Source organism: Heloderma suspectum, chromosome 2 (genome assembly GCF_057233095.1).
Source record: "Heloderma suspectum isolate Gila_16-S chromosome 2, 16-S_ref, whole genome shotgun sequence".
Classification (NCBI taxonomy): Eukaryota; Metazoa; Chordata; class Lepidosauria; order Squamata; family Helodermatidae; genus Heloderma; species Heloderma suspectum.
In genome coordinates, this window is record NC_139459.1 from 279,852,982 (window position 1) to 279,876,482 (window position 23,501).

Here is a 23,501-nt window from a genome sequence, read left to right on the forward strand (position 1 = left end):
AGAGCAGGCATTTTTCCGATGCAGCGACTAAGGTGCCAAAGTGCTCCAGAAAAAGGCAAAATACACCAACAATGCCCAGGTCAGGAAGAAGCCAGAACATATGGGAAAAGCACACAGCTCCTTCTGGCAAGCAAAACAAACAAAAAAGTTAAGAAAAAAGTGTTTCCGGAAACAGGAAATAGCAAATAAAGGGAGATCAAAGCTGGGTGAAATGGCAAATGTGTGTGGAGGTTGTGGCCAGCTGGAAATGCTCTGCAGGCCAGATCAGGGAGCCGGGTTGGACCGGTTGAGGCTCACGGGCCTGTGGTTCCCCACGCCTGGGCTAGATGGACCAATGTTCTGACTCAATATATGTTCAACACTTTTTAAATCACTGGTAGGACTCCAGACTTTGGTTTGGATCCAGGCTAAAATTAAGTCCCATTGATATCTCCACTCTAAGTATGACTAAGTCTGGATCCAACCCTTCGTGTTTTATAGATTGCAATGACATGGACATTCAAACAGAGGAGGAAGAGTAGTATTTGAGTGAGTCTTTATTTAATAATGAGGAAGAGGAGAAAAAGAAGACAGTGTCCTTAGAAGTCCTTGGTCCCATCTCCAGTTCTGAAAAGGTGGCTTGAATGTCTTCAGAGCAGCCACACCATTTTGTGGCTCTCTGGAATCATCTCCACACTGGGAGTTTTCATGGGGGAGTTTGCATCTGTGCATCATCCCGATCCCTAACTGATCTGAAATTGATGTTGTTTGTTCTTGGAGGTGGCATCTCCAGCATGGGGGTGGGGGGAATGTTATGAGTTGTCTCCAGTGTTAGTCCTACTTAGATTAGACCCATTAAAATAAATTGGACTTAAGTTAAACTAATATTGGGTTCATCCCAAAGCCTGCATTTCAGACCTGATGTTGTGGAAGAACAGGAAATGCAGGGAACTTGCCGATTCTATCCCCATGCAGCAAGGTTGCATTGGAAGCTGTGTGTGTGTGTGTGTGTGTGTGTGTGTGAAGTGTCAGCTGTACTTTATGCCTGGACAGCAGCACCCCTTCAGAAAGCCTCTGAGCCCACAGCACCTGCAACGTCCCTGCTGGCAGAGAGCCAGGCACACAGTAAGTGCTTTGATTCTCTTGGTGATTGTTTCTAACTGGAGGGAAATAATTTCCCTGCGAGAGTTTCCCAGCATGGAGATTTAGCGGGTCGATAAAATGCATTTCCTCATCTCGCTCTCTCTCTTTGGGTCTATTGATCTCGCTCAAAAATATCTTCCTCCTGGCAAGGAGAGACGATGTGTCAGACCTTGAACTTGCATTCTTTAAAGTCGAGGAAGAAGAAAGGGGAAATGAAGAGAGAGGAGGAAAGCAGGTAGTCCCCCCACACACCTCAAATCTGGCTGCTCCAATTAAAATATAATTCATTACTGGGGTGGTGGTCAAAATGAGAACTTTGGAGCAACCTGGCACTCAGTCAGCTACAAAGGGCTTGCCACTGATCTGTTGCTCAAGGAGTATACAGGGTGTGGAGAACTGCTCATTTGTCCTGAGCAAAGGGTGATCATTCTCTTATTGCCTGCATTTTCTATTATTTGTTGGGTTTTATGTAACGGGGACCCTATTTCCCACTCACCCACCAAGAACTGCAAACTTGACATGGAAGGGGTGTATTTCTACTGTGTTGACTTTGGCTTGTACGGAATGTAAAAGATAAGGTCGCATCCAGATGTGCGCCAGTGTCAGGTTGAGGAATATGGTCAGCTTGCTGGAAAGTTGCCCACTCCTACGTTGTGCCCTTGTGCCCTATGTTGTTGCCCACTCCTAGATGTGATGCTAAATGTATCACTTGAAATTGCATTTTAAAAATTGTTACTAGCTACCATGTGTGTGTATGGGGGGCAATTTTGTTCAGGACAATGGCATTCATGGACAGTGGTGTTTTTAACCCTTTCATCCTTCACTGTGGTCCCAGTGGACACACGCACACACACACACACAAGCTGCTATTAGCCCTGGAAGGGAAGATTTCACTGGAGCAAAGGAACAACCATAGTGAACGTACCAAGGCAACAACTGAATAAATGCGGTGGGACTCTATTTTTCTGCACAGCTGCTGAACAGCAAAGAAAATTAACTGCGTGCTAATTCATTTAGATGGGGAAGAGGAAACTAGGAATGGAGCCTGTAAAGTCAAACAGTGTCAAGAGCCAAACTGGTGTCTTGAGTCTCTGGTACATCCAACTCAGGGGCAATGGACACATTATGACAAATGCATCTCCATTGGCTTTAAACTGGGTGTCCCCAAACTTTTTGGACCTGTGGGAGCATTTGGGAATGTGAGACCATGCTGTGGGCACCACCCCAAATGCCTAATCAGTGGATCACTGCTTTGGTGTCTACCTGTCACGTCTCTGGATCTTAGGCTGCATCTTATTCAGCAAAAACTTTTGCTTTGGGTCTACTGGACACCACAATGTCTCTTTAATAAGAGATTGTCTAATTCGGCTAATTGCTGGCAGTGAAATACAGCTAATGCTTCTTTTAAGCATATGTTTTGGCAATGCCCAGCAGGGGCTTCTTTTTGCGGGGAGGTTATTAATTACACAGAAAAATTTTGTACTGGAACAGCCTTTAATATTTGCTGATGTACATGCCCTTTTAAATTATTTACCTGTTTCATGGGAATTAACAAATGGTCAGCATAAATGGATTCTCTGCACACTTTTGACAGCTAAAACACTCATATCACAACATTGGAAGGCTCAACAGTCACCCCCTGTAATGCAGTGGATTAAGGACCTTACAACGCTTTCAATATTGAAAGGGTGGGATATAGACATCAGCTTCAAGTGGAGGCTTATTTGGGTATTTGGTCCACTTTTGTTGCAGACCATGTATAATTGCTAGACAGTTGTATGCATCTCATACAAATCCATGTATGTATATTTTAAAAAAAGGGAGAAAAAATAGATTTTTAATTAATCAATCATTCAATACTTTTCAACCCCCCCCCCCCCGCGCACCATGCTGGGGACCCCTGCTTTAAACTTTTACAAATAGCAACAATTCCCCCCTGCAACAATTTCCTGATGAAAATCCCCTCTCCAGGTGTTCTTTGTTCCAATTGGAAAAACATCATGTGCGCATTTAGGCTTTCCCCTAAGGCCATGCACCACTTCAACAGGTTGCTTGACCCCAACAGGATGCTGGACAGACTTGCAGGGTCTGCAAGCTCTTTCATTCTTGGCCACACCCAATTTCTGTGTTGATGGTTGGAGAAAGGTGGCATGTCTCCAATGCATTGCCTCCACCCAGTTCCTGGGAAATGCTTCTCCCTGGATAACCCAAGAATTGCCTTCTTTACCTAAGTCAATTCCTGGGCTGGGGGAGAGGGCGAGAGAAATCTGAGTGTGATAGCTCAGTGAGCTGGGTTTAGAACTAGCTATTACATGTAAAGGCACAAGGTCAGCCCCTCTTCCATTGGAAACGCAACACACTTATGCCCAGTTGCAGAAATTTAAAGCTGTATAATTATTAAAGAATAGGCTGAAAGGCAGAAATAAGATGGGAGGAATCAAATATTGGTTACATGGAAACCATGTGCAAACTTAACCTGCTGTTGCTATGAAAAGCTTTAATCAAGCAATGCTACTTTCTTATAAATAACCTTTCCCACCCACCCCTTTGAAGCTGAGGTTAATCTTTCATGAATTATGTTCTTGCTTCAAAGGGATTTCACAAGGGATTGACCAAGGAAGGTGGGTTGTTGTTTTTTATTATTTATTTTTGGTATCCCCAGTCACCCAAGGAAGGACTTACACAGCAGGCCAGGCTGTTAAAAACCCTGCTGTCCCTTTTGGTTCCTAGCACCCCCCCCCCTCCCCCAGTACTGCTTCATTTGCTGCTAATTTGTGAGAGGCCATTTCTGTAATAGACCTCCGAGAAGCCACTAGAATGTAGAGATGGTTATAAAATTCTATCCCGCTAAATTTCTCCACAGATGTTGTGGTGTGTAGTTAGTTGCTTCTGATTGTGCAGTGACACCAGGGCATTAGTTATCTTCCATGATTTCAGAATGGATTTCTGGACTTGGTCAAGATTGCTGAACATACACAGTTGAATCGTCCAGCAGTTTTCCATTCCATCCTGTTTTTCTCATTCCTGTTAAGTCATGAACATGAGTGAATGTGCATGCTGAAATTTTTGAGAAATGTATTTGTGCTCCTGGGCACATCAACCTCTACATTTCTATTTAAGTTCTTCACAAATATGTGTGCTGTCCATTCCCTACATGCTCCTTTACAACCCTTTGAAATCTCACAATAGGAATCTCTGTTACTTGAGCAGTGCTAGTATTTTTAATTTGCTGGGAATATCTGAGATCTTAATCATTTGGAGTCAAGTGAAATGATAGAGCCCATAAGCTTTTGCCACCAGAAATACTTTTGCCAGATGTGTTGTGAAGGAAGAGCAGAGGTAGCGTTTCTATTTAAATTATAATATTTCCAAATTTGCATCTGTACATAGCATATGCAATTTTAATGCAAGTTTTGACCTCATTTTTTGGTGATTCATAAGAGGCCACTCTAATGGGGGGCAGTGGTGAGCTGTTGGAGGACACCTATGTATGACATGCAGCATATCCTGCACCCTCTAAGTGAGCCTGCTCCCTTGGGTGCACGGTCCCATCACCAGTGATGAAGTCAGTTTCAACTGGCAGTCTAGTCAGCTTCTGTATATGAAACTGTGTGTGTGCGTATGTGTATGTGTGTGTGGGGGGGCACCCATCTTGTCCTTTTCCTCAGGCAGAAAAATATCTTGGCCCAGTGCTGTATGCAAATAGAAACTTTACCTGGTTGGGCAACAGTTTATAAGGAGCTAGGATTACTTGTGAATAAATCCCACTGAAACCAATGGGATTTTTTTAAAAAAATGTACAAACTAATATATTTCTGCATACCTGGCACATCTCCCTAGTATGCAAAAAGTGTGTCTGTGCGTAGTTCCATTTCACTGGGAAACTGATAAGCGTGAGACCACCAAGTTCAACATTAGAAAGAAAATATAATTCATGCACATGCACAAACCCACAGTTCCAATTCGTTTTATGCATGCAACCAATAAGCTATTTTATGCCCTGTATTGTACTATGATAAATCTGTTAGAACCTAGCAGAAAGTCTTAGGGCAGGAGTGGGGAACCTTGTTCATCCCAAGGGCCAAATTTCAATCTGACAAAGATATTGAAGGCTATGTTCCATCAGTGGGCCAAAATGTGATTATTACCAATTTTAAAGCTACTCAGAAGTAAGCAGGACAAGGTTTCTGCATGTCTACTCAAAAGGAAGTGAGACTGAATCACTCAGCAGCACATTCAAAGAGCATCCCAAGTACCATGCCTCTGCATGTTCACTCAGAAGTAAGCATGAGCTACTCAGAAATAAGCGGGACAACTTCTGCATGTCTACTCACAAGTAAGGAGGACAAGCCTCTGAATTAACCAGCTGCTTCCTCCCCAGGCCCCTCCCTCTCTCCCCTGCAAAAAAAAAAAGCTTTTATCTTTGATCAGCTAAGAGATTTTTCCTGCTGCACAGTGACAAAGGCTCCCTTTCTCACTTCACAACAGGGAAGAGCTCTTAACTCCAATCAGCTGCTGAGCACAGATAAGAGCTTTTCCCAGTGGGGCCTGGGGAAGAAGCTGGTGGGTTGGATGGGGAACCTAGCAGAGCCATCTGTTGCAGATGGAGTGTGAGTTGTTGTGCCACTGTCATGGACAAATATTGTATAGTGGCTGAGAAGTCACTGATTACAAGTAAGAGAGATGCCACCCCTGATGGTAGCTTTTAGAACTATTTCTAAAGGGTTTTAATTTATTTTTATTTCAGTGAGTGCCTTTAAAAAAGAAACAAAGTGTATAAAAGTATATGCATCAGTAAAAAAGAGGACAAGCAGGGACACATATTTGTATACTGTATCGGAATTAGGACACACAGCTTTTTCCAGAATGGTAATGCTATTGTAGAAGTATTTTCCATAAAATGTGCATGTGCTAATTTACATGGCTAGATGCAAATATAGAAATAATTGATTTCAATAGAAATACAATACATCTCACCATAACGGGGAAGACTGTGACCATCTGTCTGCCTGCTCCGTCTGCTGTCCAGATGCTAACTCTTGATAGGCAACTTCAGCTTCTCCTGCTCTCTCTTCCTTATCTTTAAACTCCACGTTGACTGGACAGCTATTCAAACAGAGGATGCCTTCAAATGGAGGACTGTCCTCTGTCAAGTAGGAGACATCAAGTAGGACACAGGGCCACCCTAGGAAGGCATGATTTGTCTAAAACTGGGGTCGGGCGTCAAGGGGCAGAGCTGGTAGATTTCATTAAGCCCCCATTAAATTTCCCCCTTTTGGCATTTGAGCATTGAAAAGCGAGTGCCCTTCAGTTAATTCTACTTTATGTAAATAAAGTTTCCCCTCCCCTAAGCAAGCGGGAGTGAAAGCAAATATAAAAACAATATCCCTGCCAATTCTGTCATCATTCTCTAATCCCACCTCATGCATGGGAGGAGCAGGATGAACTGTCCTTTGCCCTTCCTAGGAAATTCAGAATGCTAGTTTCTACCTAGGCCTTGAACTAGAATCACTGGATATTCACTAAACTCTTAGAGCTGGCAATAAGACACAGGCATCCTTCCCTGAGTCCAATTCTCCACCTTCTGGCCACTAATCTCTACCACCTCCCCACCAGGAGATGAAAATAGACTCCAGGAGTTCTGAGTCCTGGGCTTGGCTCTCATTCTTTCCTCTGCAGCTCCCACCCTGCATAACTATTACTGCTGCCTTAGCATGAAAAAGTCAAACAGAATTACAAAGCGCTGGCACAGTCTACCCTCCCTCCGCCTGGATCAATAGAGTCTTTGAAGTCACAGTAACACATTGCCCCAACTCAGTGCAGCGTTCTGGCTAGAGCAGAGGTGCCCCGGGCCCTGGCTTTTCTAAGGGAATGGCAGAAGGCACTACCTGCTGCACTTACTCATTCAGAGCTTGCTAGAACATCACAAGTCTCCTGACTGACAGCTGAGAGGCTTGAAATGGGGATATTGTGCACATTTCTCCCCCAAACTTCATCTTCTATGTTTGTGGCGATGACTCCAAAGGGCTAGTTTCTTAACAGGTTCCTTCTCTTTCTCCACAGCCACAAAGGGCTGGAGGCATCTGTTTTCAATGAAAGCAGTGGCTGTAACAAATCACATGGCTCCTCATGCGGGAGCTCTTAAACACACATGCACGCACACGGCACACGCACACTCTCCCTCTCTCGACCATTGCAAGCAAGAGTAGCGGTGAAGTGGATTTGCTATCCACATTCTCCTCTGTGCATTTTGATGTTGCACATTCCCTGGATTTTCATCCAGCATTCAAATAGCTGCTGAACATAGTCACCCAACAACATGAGAGTTGGTCTTTGACATCCAATGATATTTGGTTTTCAGTTTTCAATATTGAATGGTCAGTCTCTGACGGATAGATGACATGCAATGGGTTTTCATTGTGGTTTGGGGTGAACATGACTTCATTGATGCAGAAGATGACTGGCATTTGGCAGGAGGGAAAAATGTGATTAAAATCTACAAAAGCACATTGCCAGAAAGTGCTTCTACAAAATGTACACAGTGGAATTCGTTAAAGGCCACTTTGAAGGAAAATGAAGCATCTTTCCCGTATCTTTGACTGTAAATGACATTTGTGGATTATGATGCCATGACTAACGGAATGAGTTGTTGAAAGTTCTTTATTGGCAAGGCTTTGTTATTTCAGAAGCAAATGCTTGGGCATGTTCCCTTTTCTAAGCAAACAATGGCCCAATTCTTATTTTTCTATTTGATGGGGGTAGGTCCATATTTGCTCAGCTAGTAATAATAAAGTGGAGGGAACTCTACAGGTTTGTACTACGCATGAGTTGAAATTAGATCTCAGTCTTCTCTTGATGCCTTTTCCTTTATAACGTCCATGAGCAGACTGGGAAGGAGACCTTTGATCCAAAGCTACAGACATGAAGAGCCTGTTATTGCAGCAGAGGCCTTTGTGTTTGTGATGTCTAAGGTTAGAAGGCTGGTGATGATGCTAGTGAGCAAGTGTTTCAAACAAGGCACAATTTTCCCTGACTAGAATGTTAGCTGCATGCTGCAAGTCTAGCAAAAGAGGCCGTTCCTTCTCTTCCCTCCGCCTCCACAGATGCACCGCTACTGAAACTAATCCCATGAGACACCCACAGAAATACATCCACAAACTTCATTCTTTGTCACCACTCTGCAGTGCTGGCACACAGATCCTCCTAATTAAAAAAGGGTGGGGGAAAAGAGGTGCAGCAACTGAGAAATATGTCACTTACCATGAGATAAAACTGTGATTCCACCAATGGGATTCCTGGCCTTATGAGAGTTTCTTTGGCAGTAGCACAAATGTTTTCATATAAATATGTGATACAAAGCCTTTCCTCAGCAATTCAAAGCAGGCCAGAAGGTAGAGGACCAAATCAGTTGTATCTACTTAAGATGGTCATCAAAGCAAAGTTCGTTCAGGTACTTAGACTCAGTCATTCATCTGCCCCCTAAACCCACTTTCCCCATGGAGGAACAACATTTGGTTTAGGCTTTATTTCTTTTTGAAAGAAGCCTGGACTGGCTTCTAGAATCAAAATCTTCAAAACAACAACCACTATACAAATAATATCTTACAAAATGTACAGGAAAGTTTTGCCAAAAAATGAGAAACAATACAAAGTTGGCAGATACAGAAGTCATATTAACACTTCCTCAATTGCGCCACAGGACAGGACTACACAAATGTCTGAACACAGCACATTACTTTACACTATATGCAAGTATGTGTAAAGATGCAGCACCCGCTTTTTATCTGGGTAAAGAGGTGTGGCCTTCTAGGGACCTCAAGAGGGCTGGAAAGGGGCGTGGCCATTTGGGGAACCCCAGATTTGAGATACTGCACCCCTGGTCCAGCGCTTCGCTCCCCCAGGCTATTTACCTGAGCCCTCTGATCATACACTAATGCCTCTTGAGACTGGGAGGGGTTCATCAAGATCTTTGCCAGCACCTACTGGCCCAGCCCCTTTAACAGAATTATAGCATTGGAGGAGTCCTACTCATTCAGTCCTACTCAGTGCAGGGATTATAGGCTCTATCTCTATAACCAGCCAGAATTCTCACTCTATTTGTTACAGTATTCTCTCCCCCCCCCCATACTGGAAAAAGAGTGATTTGCTTCTCCTTTACTTCCAAAGTAAGTAAGAAGATCTGCCTTTGCATTTTGCTGTGAGTTAGGAAGAAAGGAAAGAAAGATGCATTTGCACATAAACTTTCCATTCTCAGAATGAGTGCCCAGAGAAGTGAAAGTTTGCCTGGAGTCTAACAAGCTGATTAATTTTGATTTCTGGGACAATCTGTTGCTGGGGAGGGGATTAGGGCCTGCTTGGGGTGTTTGACAGGCACAAGCGTAAAACGCTGCAGGCTCCCTGTGGGGGGAATAACACACACGTGCTTCTCAGAAACTCCCTTTGTTTCACTTTCCCAGCTTCCTAACATGATGTCTTTGACAGACAGGACAAGCCTGCTTTTGTGCGAGCTGCTGTGTTGCATACCCATTTAGAAGCAAAACAATGAGGTGACTGGCAAAGAAACCCAGGAAATACATATACATACGTGTGTGTGTGTGTGCGCGTGTAGGCATGGCAGAACCAAGCTGGGCTCCATCCCCTCCTCTTCCCCAGGACGCCCCGCCAAGGTCTTTTGTTACTGGGGCAAAGTGAGAGCGGCACCAAGTAACCATGGCCACAGAAATCAGTCCAAAATATTACTCTTTGGAAATTCTATTTTTGCAAATGACCTCACAGCATTTTTCTCCTGGCAAAAATGACTGGGCTGTAATTGCACGTGACATGTAAAGCTGGCCAGATGAAATTCCCCTTTCCAGCCCTCCTCACAGTTCAGGTTGTAGCTGCTGCAAATTATTATTAATTATTGCTATAACTGTAAAAGGGCATTTAATAATGCTGTTTTGCTGCCAGAAAAGCTAGAAAGACCCCAAGGTGCGGGAGATATACTAGCTAGGAGAGAGTCTGAGAGGACCTCCTTCAAGGTGGATGCAAGCCTGTTTAGCTTTGTCCCCAAGCATTTAGGGATGCTCATCGAAAGGCAGCTTTTTGCTTTAATCACATTCCACTGAAAGACGCATAAATGATATGCCAGTCCCCTTGGCCCTAGTAGAATTCCTAGCCTGCTAGGCCACCTAATCTGTGGTGCACTATGCTGTGGTTGGCTTTGAGTTACCCTTCAGGCAGGCTCTTCAACAGCCATTCTAAGTTTGGCAGATCTCAGGGTCTGTCCTGAAATTTTAGGGGTTTATTTTCCTTTTTCAGGGCCTCCAGGTGGAGTAAGATCTCAGAGTGAAGAGCTGAAATCAAGGGGACAGGCTGTTTTCTGTTTAGGTCCTGTTAACTTGAGAAGTTGTGCATTTCTCAAAGGCAAAAGAAAAGTTGGCTTCCCAGTGGACATGGCTGCTGTAGGCTCTACGTGTGACCTGCATGCTGGGCCAGCCCTTCCATTAGGTAGAGTGAGGAGGCTGCCTCAGGCAGCAGATGCTGGGGAACAGGAAGCAGTAATGAGGTGTTGGAGAACAGAGCTGTGTGCATGATGCAGCCTGCCTTGTGCCCCCTAAGCTAGTGTGCTGCCCTCAGGTGCAGTGGAAGATGCTGTCCCCTTACCAGTGTTGACATAAGATTCAACCACCATTCTGTCTGGTTTTTGTACATGGAATGAAGGACATCTTGGGGACATCTTGCCCTTCGCTTGAGGCAGCAACATGTCTTGGGTCAGCCCTGTCTGCACGGCACTGGGGATGGAGAATCTCCTTGTCTCTGTGAATGTTGCATGGCTGCCTGGTTGCTTGTGGAGAGACAAGACAGACAGACATGGGGATCATAATGAATAATGGGCAGAAGCTGCAACAGACATGCTTGCAACCATGAACTCATTGGATGATGGCAAGTGCATACTTAAGAACGGGTGACACTGACTAGGCACTCTCCAATTCTACATGCCTCAGTCTTGCTCCCAAATCTCCTCTGATGTCAGGAAGAGATTTTGAAATTCACCAGTTGGGAGAGATAATGTAGTAACTGAGACAATAGTTGCCCATCCAATGTAGAGAGCTGCAGTTGAATTCCATCTGCAGTCCCTCCTGGTTCTGCTCCTTGTGTCCTGGCTCTGATCCTGCAATGAAGAATGAGTCATTAATGTTTGTCCAGCAGTGCCAATAGATAGAACAGAATGTTTTATGTTTACTTATAATGATGGTTATACTCTCTATCAGAGCTGGCATTAAGGGTAGGCATGGTTGGACACCTGCCAAGAGACCACACCCCACCAGGGGCCCACTGAAAAGCTCCCCCTGGAACTGTTCCTCCTCTTCACCATTGTGACCTGCTTCTTCACCTGCCTCTCACCCTGGATCTGGCAACAGTGGTGGTGAGAAGGAGGAGGAGCAGATTCCATCGCCTACTTACTCAGTGGATGAGTTCACATGTCATGATAAGCTACCCTGAAAATAAGCCATGGTAGGTTGGTTGTTCGCTCACTAATCCACGTTATTCCCAACAGATGATCAGGCACTCTACACTTGCCATGGTTTGTTTCCCCATTAGTCCTCCCTCCAGCTCCCGGCATGTATCCCATGGGCCTTTGTGGCACAACCTCTCTTGGATCCTTCTCTGAAAAATAAAATTAAAATTACAACCCAGTTCTTGCAGTAAGTGCACCAACAGTAAGTACACCCATATTCCAGCAGTAATTACATCTGCCCACCCCAATAGCTCCATGCTGTTCAGCCGCTGCCTTTGGATTTCAGTGTCAAGGAAGATGCCAAAGTAGGGCGCAAACTGACAAGTGTCAGTTCAAGATATAATACAATGAGAGGATGAAATTGGTAAGTGGGATTTCAAAATGTACGGAGGGGATATTGATCTGTACTGCTGATAAGAAAAAGAAAGTAAATAGAATATGGGTGAATGTACACAGTTGTGCACTTGTGAACAACAGGAAAACAAACAAACCCATTTGCATATTTCCGAAGTACCAAAAACATTTTTTAAAAAGAGGTTGCAAATGAGTTATGGACAATCCCAAGTGTCATTTCTGTTTCAGTGGGAAGTTGAACAGCACTGATGAGGGAGGAGGGAGGTAGGAGTAGCGAGATGGTGAGGAGTGGCCATGTTTTTCATCAGTCTTGCCAGGCAGCTCTGTAGACGCTTGGGACAAGCCACTCACAAGCCATCATGCCGCGTCTGCATGCCATGAAAAATCACCCTGAAAACAAGCCACCCTGAACAATCCAGCAAGTCATGGGTTCTCAGGGACCTGGTTCACATGTCACGTTAAGCTATGGTGGGTTGTTACAATGGATAGTTGCAGGGTGGCTTAGCATGACGTCCAAACCAGGAGTGGGTTTTCTGTCATGGGTTGTTTTTGCAAACAAGTAACCCTGAGAACTCATGGCATATAGTAGGGTTATTTAGGGTGGCTTGTTTGTAGGGTGGTTTGTTGTGCTGTCCAAACTTGGCAGGGCAATTTTATCATGAGTTTGCACAATTTCCCCTCAATTTTACTGCTCTGCCTTGAAATTAGTGCAATTTTCCCTGTTTTACTCCTCTACCATGCAATTTGAATATTTGTACCAATCCACCTCACTTGCCTGCCTTGAAATTTGCATATATTTAGTTATCCTGCTCAGTGCTCTATAACCCAGATGTGTATCTGACAGCTAGCAATGGAGACCAGTGGAGGGAAGTGACAAGCACCAAGGGGTGGGGAGCCAATAGTGTCTGGTGGTTGTAGGAGAGGAGTTGCTTTAGGGGCAGGTGTTATTACTTCTGTAGAATGTGAAGAAGCCTTTTTTTTTTTAAGGTGTTCGCAAGCAAGGGAAGCACTGACCTGGAGTATGAAATTGACAAAGACTTTGATATTGATACGCTTAGTTAAATAAGGGACAGGCAGTCTGCCACACTTGCTCAAGACCCCCCCCCCCCAATTGTGAATATGTTCTCACATTCATAAGGGCTCAGAAAAGTATTTCTATTTTGCGATCCGACACAGGAAGGGTGGGGGGAGTTTCACTTGAGAAGTGCCAAAGAGGAGGATGAAATTGACAAGGGCATTGACAAGGATATTGACAACAGGTGTGGTATGGCTATGCGGGGCTCAATAGCAGACAGGTGGTCTTGCAGTCCTCTGCACTTAAGTAACACATGGGAGAGAGCAATCTTATGGCTGCCAAACAGTGTCTAGATGGCCATAGGATTTTTCGGTTTCTGGTAACCGAAATCAGAGCCAGGGCTCTGAGCTCGGTTCCCAGAAACTTCACCCCCCCCTCCCCTGCCACCTAGGGCGGCATGGTTCTTCCCCTTCTCTGCACTTGTAATTTCAGTGCGGAGTGGGCAAGTTCGGAGGTGGCCAACTATCCAGATGGGATTGTGCCCTAAAATAAGGAAGACCCCTTTAAAAAAAGTTTGCAAATGCGTTGCTGCATTCATAAGGGCTCAGAAATTTAAATCCCTTTGGCAATCTGATGTGAGAGGGGGAGGGAGTTTTCCCCAGTAGCCGGCAACCCCAGCGGACCAATTGCAGAAAGGGTGCTGATGTGGGGAACTAGAAAATGAGGATTTCTGCTGCCTGGGACAGGTGCCAGCAGCAGCCTGGAGGACTGAGAGGGACTGAGGGAGAAACAAGCCACTGAGCAGGCGATTGTCTGTCAGGAGCAATGGACAAGCCACCCACCCACCATAGCTTCTTCTCAGGGTGGCTTAGCATGATGTGCAAACTTGCCCAGGGTGGCTTGTCTGTGGTTAACAAACCATGCAGAAGAAACCACACTGGGTTCAGATGTCACAACAAGCCTCTCCTAAACAAACATGGGTGATAAGTCACCATGACTTATATTGTTGTGTGAACCAGGAGGGTGTCTCCACCAGTGATTTACTCCAAGCTGGCTGCGTGTTGAGGTTGTTAGGGACAGATGACATTGTGGCCATCCAGCAGCCACCCTGGAGCTTATTAGGGAAAAACTGGATTTCTTGAGACTGCTCAAAGTCCAATTATTTTCCTTAAGTCGGGTTCTCCATGGTATAGCTATTGTGTGCCCCAACTCCCATATTTACCTCGGGTATGCTAGCCCTCCCCAGGGGTGTGCCTGACCCCAGTCAAGAGGTGTTTCCTGTCCCCTGTGTTTCCCAGCACAAACCAATTAGTGTCTACTTAGAAGTAACTGCCATTGTGCTCATCAGAATTTACAGAGATCCCCCTGAATTGAAATACAGATTTTAAAGCACTGATACCCTGAAGCTTTTAAAGCACTTTACATAACCTGTGATTCTCCGTGGCTTGGTCTATTGCCTTTGGAAGTAACTAATTCACACCTCCGTTACAGTGATCCTGTGCAGCATCAGGTTACAATGGGGGCTGGTTTCCCTGTCCCTGTATTTACTGCTCTCTTTCCCTGAACAAACCCATTAGTGTCTCCTCAGAAGTAATCCCCATTGTGCTGAATGAGGCTTGTCCTCTGAAAGCCCACATCAGAATTTACAGAGATCCCCCTGAATTGCATGTGGAGCTTACAGTACTGATTCCCTGAAGCCTGCGAAGTGCTTTGCTGAACCTGCAATTCTCCATGGCTTGGTTTATTGCCTTAGGAAATAACTACTTCATACCTTTGTTATAGAGATCCTGTGGTTAGAAAGGGGGCTAGTTTTCCCATCTCAGTGTCCCCGCCCCCACTTTCCCAGCACAAGCATATGTGTGTCTACTCAAAAGTAACTCCCATTGTGCCCAATGAGGCTTGCTCCTGAAATGTAGGTGCATCTGGACCTTCAGGGGAAAGGAGAAAGGCGCGGGGAGGGGACCTCTCTTATTGGTTGAGCAGCCCCTGCCAGTCAAACGACATTCACTCCAACCCCCAGCCCCACCAGGAAGTATGTTCTGTGAAGCAATTTTTACTGGTGTGGAGCACTTGCTCCAGGAGCCCTGCATAGACCAAACTGCAGCAAAGCTGATTCTTTTTAAAAAATCCGGCACTCCTCCACTTGCTTCTCCTTCCGTTGTTGTGGAGACACAGTCCAAGTCACTGCCTCTCTGCCTGTCAAGCAAGCAAGTGGTAGCAATAATGACAAAGCAGTAGCTTTGATAATGACAGGTGATAATGACAGTGAGAAGGTAGGCTCACTGAGGGAGGGGGCCCTTTGAGGGGGGTCTTGCCCAAGCCCCCCCCCCAAAAAAAACCTGGAGCCAGCACTGCTCTCTGTAGTCTTCTCACACACCCATTTAGCCTCTAGCAACATGGCTGGGATCTATTAATGGATGGTTGGAAGTGTGGCCAAGCCGGCTTTATGCACACTGATGCCTTGCACCTAACATGGATTGGCTTTTGGCATCTCATTGCACAAGCAGCTTTTGGGCTTGCATGGGGTGTTCCAAAGATGAGATATGCTGCTGAGTTCAGCACATGGGCAATGGGATGAACACAGCCGACTCAACTCATGGCAGCACGACGAAAGGTCAAAGTCTCCGGCTCTCTGAAAACAGCAGTTTTTAGGGTCTCAAAAGGAAATCATGTTGAGAGGCCAGATGCGGCCCAACTTTGGTAAGCGTGCAAGTGCTAAGTATGAGAGAGTGACATTCCAAGGCATGGAACTGTTTGATATGCAACTCCCAGGGCCTAAATGCGATGGCAGTTCTAATCTGCCGCACTGGGGAGCAGGCAGCTGCAAAGCAAGGAATGCAGACCCCTGACTATGCCACAGCCAGGCCTTAAGACAAAATGGGGATCATGGGCCTTCCTGTTCAGGACTGCCAATGGAACAAAAGAAAAAAAAACCCTTTCTGGCTATGCCATATGTGATGCAGCATGGTCACCTATGCCAATCGAATAGGCGCAAAGAATCCTTCAGGCCTATCAGAACCACAGAAAAAGTTACAAGTACTCTGTGCTAGTCTCATTTTGTAGTATCAGGGTGGGCAGACATCAGACCTGGAGGTCTACTTTGGTTTTTTTTTACTAGAACCCAAGATTCACCAATTAGAGCGTGCTGCAAAGGCATAGACCTAGTTCACATATAATGACAATCCAGAGTATGGCTTGAGTATGGGTTGTTGTTGAATTGTGGGTTGCTGCCAATTTATTATGAGTGAAACCAGCACTATGGTTTAACTATGGGTTGTTAACCACAAACAGCCCGGAGTTCACAACCCAACAACAAGCCATGGGTTCTCTTCCTGGGTTGTCTGAGGTTAACAACTCATAGTTAACCCATAGTGCAGGGTTCGCATGTAACAACAACCCCTACTCAACCCATACTCTGAATTGTCGTGATATGTGAACCAGGCTCTAGAATTAAAGAATTCTGAGACCAGAAATTAGTTTTGAGCACCACAGCTGAATGGAGCACACAATGCTTCTTCACAAAAAGGCCACTTCTGGTTGCCCCAAGCGTCTTTCATTTTAGCAGTATAATTTAGGTCGGTGGTGGTGGTGGTGGTGAGACATTTTGTTGCTGCTGTTGTTAAACAACTGAAAGTCAGAAATCTACTGGAAATCATCCAGAGACCTACTTGTAGATCCAGAGGTATCTTCTGCCTAGCCCCATTGTAGTAAGAGGGTTCTGTTTTTGTTTTTTTGCAGGGGTGTGAGGAAGGTTCCCTTTCAGAAAGCAGAATTGGACAACTTTGGTCCTTGGCTCCCTTTTGGGGCAACTGGTTGCCACAATATCTCTGGCTCAGTTCTTATAATGTGACTTGCTGTAACTGTGGAGCTTTTCATAGAAGGTGAAGATCAACTATTCTACGGAAATGAATTTCAGACTGTACAGTTAAGTTGTATTATTTGGAATTTGTGTTGTGTTTAGATAGTTCCAGCCAAGATGTGCGTAACCGGATATGTGTGTAACTGAAGCAGCGTGCACTTCAGGCATTCAGAAAGCGCTCTCAGGGGGAATTTGCACAAAAAAATTTGCCAGTGATTTTTGGAATAATGAGTACATTTGAGAACTTTGGATCTGCTCACAAAGAAAGCCAGCTGCACAATCCAGCAGATCAGTTATTCCATGCAGGTTATATTTGTTCAGCTGCTGCCCTTCATTCTGCTTAGACAATCCTTGCATTTTAACATGAACCCCGCAAACCAATAACAACCTCAATTAAGTGCTGTATGTCCATCTCGTCATTTCACCAAAGAACTGGCCCAAAAGATTCCAGTGAAGTCAATGAGAACTTGTCCAATCAGTTCTCTGGCCCTTGGATCAAGCCCCATATTCCAAAAGTAAACAACCAGAAAAACCACATGTGTGGTGTACATTAAAGAAGTTATGCAAAGTATATGCATAATGTCAAAACAAAAGCAGCCCCAGACCTGTGGAGCCTTTTCTATAGGGCAATCAGATTCTGTGCCAAGGGAATTGAGGATCTATGCTAGAAACAAATGAACTTTATGAAAATGTGCTTATGTTTTGCATATACCTGCTTGGATTCTTTTTTTACCCCCCAAATGAGAATTTGTCCAGAATTTGTCAACTTGTTCTCACAAGAAGCAGTATGGCAGAAGGAAGAGGGGCATTCTTATGGTATGTGAGGGGAAGTAGAATGGGGTGGATTAGGGGAATGTAAATGGAGGCTGTGAGAAAGAGGTAGTTTGTTGCACAGCAAACAGATTTTTGTTGCCCAAGCTACAAGCCATTCATCAGTATAAGTCAAGTCAGTTGGTAGGGACTAGAGGGTTGGACTACATTAGGGCCAGCCCTACCATTAGGCAGGGTAAGGCAGCTGCCTCAAGCAGCAGATCCTGGGGGTGGTGGCACCCATTCCCCCTGAGTCCCCCAAGCTAGCTTGCTGACCTCAGGTGCAGTGGAGAATGCTGACCCATAGCAAGTGCTGAAGTAAGATTCAACTGCCAGACTGGCTGGATTCCATATGTGGAATGGGGGTGGGATTACCCTCTTGCCCTTCACCTCAGGCTGCAAAACACCTTGGACTGGCCCTGGTTTCAGTCCCTATTCAATTATTAAGCTGCTAAGGTGACTGTAGGACAATTGCTATCTCTTAGTCTAACCTCCTTCACAGGGTTGTTGTGGGGATAACACGGAATAAGGAAAAGTCCACACATCACCCTGAGCTCCTTGGTGAGATAAAATGTGAGACATAAATATCTCGACATCCATGAAGACTACAGCCAGAGACCTCTTAAAAATGAAAGGTGAGATTCTTAGAAATACAAATCCTGCCTGACATACCAGATTGTGCCTAAAATTCCACATGTGCAGACCTGAATAACATAAACAGCCCTGGCTTTGGAGTGGAAGTATGTTGAAGTAAGTGCTGCTGGCTACGTTCTACAGAGATTTCAAGTGCTGAAACAAGTGTTATGGCTTGAGAATAAAGAATGTTATTTGGGCTCAGGAAGTCTCATATATCCTCATGCTGCAGGAGAGGTGGCACTCTCCTGTTTCTGTTTAATAACGATTGCTTTGCCAGTATTGAATGAATTGTAGGAGGGATCATGGCCCAGAACAGGGTTGGCTCATGAATCAGTTCGCTGCTGGAGGAGAAACGTTGGCGGTTGCTAGTTTATGCATACAGTTTCCGAGTCTGTGCACATTTAACACAGGCTCCCTCCTTGGAGTCAGTGTGAATTCAGCTTGGTACCGCTCACATTCTCAAGGCGTCCCACAGAGGAAAGCGTGCATGGACAAAACATGATTGTTTCACACCATTTCCTTAATGGCTGTAACAAAGGTTGAATTCAGCCGTCCCCAACCTGGTGTCCTCCAGATGAATTGAACTACAACAACTGCCATAATCCCCCAGCCAATATAGCTGGCTGGTGGATTATGGGAGTTGTAGTCCAACATATCTGGACGGCACTAGGTTGGGGAAGGTTGGACTAAGGTAAAGGATCGAGTGTTTGAATCAGGTGTGTGTGTGTGTGTGTGTGTGTGGCGGTTAAGTTCAAAGATCTCTGCCGGCCATGAAGCTCCCTGAGCGGCCTTGGACAAGTCACTGTTTCTTGGCCCTAACAAATTTCACAAGATCGTGGTTGTGAGGGCAACATTAAACCCCATATCTGTTGTCCTGAGCTTCCCAGGGGACAGGTAGGCAAACGAAAAAGAATAATAATACATCCATTTGCAACCTGCTTGGTGTTAGGGCGCAACTAGATGGGATGCAGGGATCCAGGATCAGGGTCTTCTGCTTTTCTTTCCTTTTTAATATAATGAAGAGAGTTGGATTAGTCAGTGGAGGCTGGTGGCTCTGATTTTGGTAGGGCTGCAAAACTATTCTGGGTTTTGGTTGGAACCAGCCAGAACTCTAAAGGAGCTATCCAAGGTGCTGAACCTATTTTGGGGGTAAGGGTCAGCACCTTGGAAAGCTCCTTAGAGTTCTGGCTGGTTCTGACCAAAACCCAGAATGGATTCACAGCACCACCAAAAGTGGGGCTATTGGGTCTCCATTGGGATTAGTCCCTACCAGGTTGCCTTTGTCATTTCCTATAAGACCAGTTTGGCCAGCTGATGGCCTGGTATCTGTATCCACCACCACCTGTCCTGCAGCCCTCATCCTTCTCTGTCCTTGTGACAAACTTTTTCTCCACTGCAAGGTCCTTGTTTGAGCAAGAAATAAAATGTGACCTTTCATTGATGTTGGAAGCAGCATCTGCCAGGCCAGAGCTGCTTCCAAAGCACTGTCACTCAGTAATCCATGCTGGCTGGACCCAAAGGAGCCGCGTGCTGCTTCCTTCCATGCCGATGCACGCCTCGCATTGGGAAATAGCAGACTGGCCAGATTCAGATACAACTTGGCAAAGTCGCTATCATGAGAGACAATAACGGAAAGCAGATTCAGATAATAAAGGTCCTGTTATGCATCCTAGCCCTTCATATGCAGTGGCTGTCTGAAAACTGGATTACGCCTCATAGGAATGTAGGAAGCTGCCTTAGACTGAGTCAGCCCCTTGGTCCATCTAGCACAGTATTGTCAGCACTGAGGTTGGCAGCAGTTCTCCGGGGTTTCAGGCAGGAGTTTTCCCAGCCCTACCTGGAAATGCCTGGGATCGAACCCGGGAAAACAAAGCATGTGCTCTACCACTCAGCTCTCTCCTTCCCCGCTCCAATCCCAAGTCTTTTCTGAGACTGTATTCCTCAGCTCTTCAAGATGGTGGCAAAGAAGCACAAGTCAGCCCCACCTATCCAGCTGTGCCCCTGAGACTGAGGTTTAAGTTGAACACAAGCAAGCCTGTGTGTCTGGATAAGCTTATCTCCCCAGCGAGGGGTAAGGCTATGTCAGAAGAGCAGAAGGTTTGGTGATGACAGCCAGAGCTCTCCTGACAAAAGCCTGGAGAGTGTCAACATGGGAACAGTGCTTGGCAGCTCTTAATGTGCTGCTTGTGTTAATTAAATCAGTCTCTTAACCTGTCTCGGGGGGATGAGTTTGCATGCAGCTCGCCTAGTTCTGGCATCTTACTGGGCCCCTTTCTTTGCAAGTCCCAAACTCTTTTTGTGTGCAAAGCCATGAGATCATTATGGAGGCTCGGAATCAAAGATGGAGAAATGTGTTCCCAACAACAGTAACGTGTAAGAAAAGGGAACAGACAGATACCTTGGAGAACGGTGGTGGAGGAAGGCTTTTGTGCAATAGCGATCTTGCTGAGCTGTGAGTCAGGATGGAACAACCTTTCCATCCCTTGGAAATAATGGGCCTCCTGCTTAAATGACTCTGGTGAATCAACATGGAAACTGCTTCTGCAGAAGGGAAATTGTACCCATGGCCCAGAGCTGTGACTCATCTGAGAGACCTTCAGGAAGGAGTTCTGTGTGCACAGCCCAGTTCTACCCACCATGACTTCAGTTTTAAAAGCTGAGGCCAGATGAACCAACGGATGTTTATTCTAGCTGACACCTCTAAGATGCTGTGTAGGATGGTGACAACAAGCAGAAACAAACAGTATGTGTTTTGTTAGTAACTGTAAAATGTCAGCACAGGAGGCAAAAGTAGAAAATCTAGCTAAAATGTGCTTTCTCAAGGCCTGTTCTCACAGTCCTTTCTGCTCACAACAGCCATGACTGTTTTTGTCAGGCCCATGTTGACCTCTAGCTGTGCTGTCACACAGGGAAAGGGTTCCATGTGAACTCTGATGCCACAACTTCCCATAGGCATCTGATTGGCCACTGTGAGCCCAGAATGTCAGACTAGATAAGCCTTTGGTCTGATCCAGCACAGCTTTTCTTATGTTCTTAGCTGACTTCTGTGTATGCCACACACAGAGGTCAGCTGTTCACATGCCCTCATCATGGCCGTTCTTCTAGTGATGACGGCATTTGAATATCTGATCCATGCAAACTTTTGCACATGGCATTAACATAGATTAGCTCTGCAGATGGCAGCACAAGTGAAAAGACAGTACAGTCTGAGTCTAAACCACAGATGCCATGCTCAGACCAGATAGAGTGAATTGATCCATATTCATGTTGCCCACAAACTAAGTATTACGCCTTAATAATTAGGAGATCATTTTTCTCAACAACATAGACTGCTGAGAACCTGGTCCATGTCATGTTACTGGCTATCATTAGAATGGCATTCATAATCAGCTGGCCAAGTTTTTGAAAAAATCGTACTTAAGAGAGTTACACAGGTTAAAGAGCCCTGTAGCACCTTAAAGGCAAATGGATTATGACATATGCTTTCACGGACTTGGATCTTCTTCATTGGGTAGATTCACTCAAGCCATCAGTCGTCATAATCAGTTCATTCGTCTTCATTGGATGGATGCAGTGATTCATCAGTGGGATGAATCAGATGATGAGGTGGACTGTGGTCTACTAAGGTTATGCCATTATCAGTTCATTACTGTCCAAGGTGCTAGAGGGCTCTTTGTGTTTGCTGCAACAGATTCACGTGGCCACTCCTCCAGGTGTTTTCAACATGCTAAAGAGATATGCGAACACAGTTCTCAAAGGGGGTTGCTTGAGACTGGGAATTGAATAAAAGGAAACCACCTAAATTCTCAGAAAGGTGTTGGGTTGGATCCAGATGTAAGTTGGATTTAAGTGGACTTCCCCAAGCTCTTCTTCCCAGGGCAGCCTCCCAACCCCCTGACAATGCTACACAGGGAGTCAGGAGATCCTCTGCTGAATGGGGTGAGCTGTGGTGTGGGGGGGAGGGGGATCCCCCCAAATCAGGCAGAGGGACCTTCCATGAGCAGAGCCCTTCCTCTCATGGATGGCAGAACCTGGATCCCAGCCACAAAGTTCTCAAAGCCCCTCTTAACTCCCCGCTATGCTTCTGACTGTCAGCCATAGGCCGCTAAGCATGACAGTGGTGACGTAATTAGCAACTCCATCACTGGTGATTTAAAAACAAATCTCCAGGCGCATGGGTTGGAGGGCCTTCCCTCCCCATCAGCGCGATCTCAGTAAATGCCTCCCCTGCACAGCAATTAGCATTAGGGGAGAAAACTTGTGTGCAGTTAGGCCCTCTATTTCAGAGAATCTCGAGAATGTAAAACCTCAGTTGACCCGGGTTATTCTCACTGGCGATGCCAGTCTTATGGATTCACCTGGATTTTCTTTCTTTCTGGTCTCTGCTTTAGAAGAACAAAGAAAGGCCTTTGAGCAAGCCAAAGAAGCAGCAGGCGGCACCTCTGGCAGCAAATAACATCCAGAGCCTCGGTTTTGGTGGGAGACTTGTGCAACCTGGGTCAGGAGTGTGGTGCTGGATCGACCCCCTGTGCTTTTCCTTCGGGAGAAAAGCGGCAGCAATGAGCAGCATGCTTTCAAGAGTAAGAGCCAATAACGTAACATGTAGTTTGGCCCTCAGCATCCCAACTATGCAGTAAGATCGCTTGCATTCCAGAAGGAAAGTTCTCGAAGACCATATTTTTAAAAAAGCTGTACAAGCCGTAGATTTGCCACAAAGATTTGTGAGAATTTGCATGCATTGTGTGTTTATATTTGCTTTAACACCCTTTATGATGATTGATTACACACCGTTTATTTGTGGAGCTTTACATCTAAAAATGATTGCTCACCAAATTCCTTTGGAATCCGCTCCAAGCTAGTTGAATGCGAGTGCTCTGTCTGAACCCGTGCATCATTCTTGGCATGAATCCTGCAAGGACAAAAGTTCTGACCTGTGCTTTATTAAAGGGAACCAAGCTGAGTTTCTGGGCAAAGATGACAGTCTGGAAGTGATTTGTCCCCTCCTTTAAATCCTGCGCAAAGATCGTTGCTCTCTCTTCCTGATCTCCGGGAGCAGCTTCAGTGTGATGGGGTTTGAGCCTCCACTGCTGGGTGCTGCAGGGGCTGGCCCGGGCAGGAGACTGAGAGCACAGTTCTGAGGGTCAGGGACCAGGGCTTCCAGAGGCACGTCTCCCACGCTCCATTCTGATTGTTTGGTACCCTGT

The 23,501-nt window shown here is 45.5% G+C and overlaps 1 long non-coding RNA gene across 1 annotated transcript; it reads left to right on the top strand.

Annotated features, from left to right (window-relative positions):
* The first annotated feature begins 899 nt into the window (after nt 1-899).
* LOC146354695 (uncharacterized) lies at nt 900-23,267 on the top strand. The gene is made up of 4 exons (XR_014787431.1): nt 900-1,104; nt 16,731-16,873; nt 18,164-18,296; nt 22,689-23,267. It is a non-coding gene; the product is annotated as an uncharacterized LOC146354695 (long non-coding RNA).
* The last annotated feature ends 234 nt before the right edge of the window (nt 23,268-23,501 follow it).